Raw genomic sequence first — 2,049 nt, forward strand, 5'->3', positions numbered from 1 at the left:
TGACGTCCTTTTTGCATTCCAGTTTTAACCACAGATATTTGCTGAGAAACTTCCAACTTGTTCTCTCCTTGTTTTACCACTTCAACTCTACAACAAGTTGGAATTTCCATTGCTGCAAAAATACTAAATATTACCTCCTATCTTTGCACTCGCAGCTTTAACTCACCCTTGTGTACATCGATCAAAGCCCTACCAATAGCCAAGAATGGTCTTCCAAGTATTATTGGAATATTTTCATCTTCCTCCATATCTAGAATGATAAAGTCTACAGGAAAGATGAATTTATCCACTTTCACCAATACATCCTCAATCACTCCACGAGGATGGTTGACTGATCAATCAGGCTGAGCTTCTCCCAAATTCAACTTCTGAAAGATTGATAGAGGCATTAAATTCACACTGGCCCCTAAATCACATAAAGCCTTTGTTTCTACTGAACCCCCTATAGAACATGGTATATTGAAACTAGCAGGATGTTTAAGCTTGGGAGGTAGTTTCTTCTAAAGTATCGCATTGCATTCCTCAGTAAGTGCCACTGTCTCATAATCCTCTAGCTTCATTTTCTTTGACAAAATTTCTTTCATAAACTTCACATAACTTAACATTTGTTCAAGTGCCTCAACAACTAGAATATTGATGAGTAGTTTTCGAAAGATATCCAAAAACTTAGAAAACTGCTTATCAAGCTTATTCTTTTTAAGCCTCTGAGGATATGGAATCTTTATATGGTGATTGATACATATTTCTGGTTGCTTCTCTAAGTTCTCAATAACATTAGACCCACTCACTTCCTTCTCCTTGTCAACCATTTTTGGCTCTTTTAACTCCTGCCACTCCTCAAGTATATTGCATTGCATTGCTCTTTTCGATTTACCTCAGTAGTGCTTGGTAAGTTCCCTTGAGCATGATTTGTCATCAAAGTAGCCAACTGCCCCATTTGTGTTTCCAAATTCCTGATAGTTGCCCTGATTTCAATCATGAACTGGTTCTGTACATCGGGTTGTACTTCAAGTTGTGTTGTTGGTGGGCTCATTGGAGGATGTGGTGGTGGGTGAGATGGGCGTGGGTATGGATCATAATAAGGTCTAGAATGTAGTCCATAAGTTGGTTTATGAGGGGGTTGTTGGGGTGGGTATTGTGGATACTGCGGTTGTAAACCTTGATTATTTTTCTAAGACAGGTTAGGGTGATTTTTCCACACAGGAGTATATGAATTGGAGTAGGTGTTGGGTGCAGGTCTTGAAAAGTTATCAATAACTTGTGCCTGTTCCAAAGGCATACTATTTACATATGTTGAGCAACTAGCTGTGCTCGGGCATTTTTCATAAGAATGTGGTCCCCCACAAATCTCATAACTCATGACAATCTTACTTCCATTGCTTGTGTGGCGAGGTTATTCTACTACAATTGCTTTGTTAGGGATGCCACTTGAGTAGTCAATAAAGCAATAAGATCGACTTCTAAGACTTTTGCTACCTTCTTATTCTCGTGCTCAGTAGGCCAATATAGTTATTCATGGTCATCTCTTCCAATAATTCATATGCTTCATTAGCGCTTTTTCTCATAAACGCTCCTCCCGATGCTACATCTATAATTGTCCTTGTATTTCCCCCCAAACCATTGTAAAATGTATGAACCAGCAGCCACTTCTCTACTCCATGATGTGGGAATTTCCTTTACAACTCTTTAAAATGTTCCCATGCATCAGATAAAGACTCCCATCCAGCTGATGAAAGTTATTAATCTCTCCTCTTATTCGGGCTAACTTCTCATAAGGAAAATATTTACCAAGGAATTTCTTATCCAAATCTTCCCAAGTAACTATAGAGTTGGCTTGTAATGAATTCAACTAACTCTTAGCTCTATCTCTTAATGAAAATGAGAATAATCTTAATCTTACAGCATCGTTACTCACCCCATTCATTTTGAATGTCGCATACAGCTATAAAAAAAATTTGATATGGAGATTTGGATCCTCATTTGGTAATCCCTCAAATTGTACACACTTCTGTCCCATCTGAATAATTGAGGGTTTTATCTCAAAATTAT

General features: G+C 38.0%; 1 non-coding gene across 1 annotated transcript; it reads left to right on the forward strand.

The window, feature by feature from the left end:
• Positions 1-1,653: 1,653 nt before the first annotated feature.
• Positions 1,654-1,757, forward strand: LOC133813276 (small nucleolar RNA R71). The gene has a single exon (XR_009884306.1). It is a non-coding gene; the product is annotated as a small nucleolar RNA R71 (small nucleolar RNA).
• The last annotated feature ends 292 nt before the right edge of the window (positions 1,758-2,049 follow it).

Source organism: Humulus lupulus, chromosome 1, assembly GCF_963169125.1.
Source record: "Humulus lupulus chromosome 1, drHumLupu1.1, whole genome shotgun sequence".
Classification (NCBI taxonomy): Eukaryota; Viridiplantae; Streptophyta; class Magnoliopsida; order Rosales; family Cannabaceae; genus Humulus; species Humulus lupulus.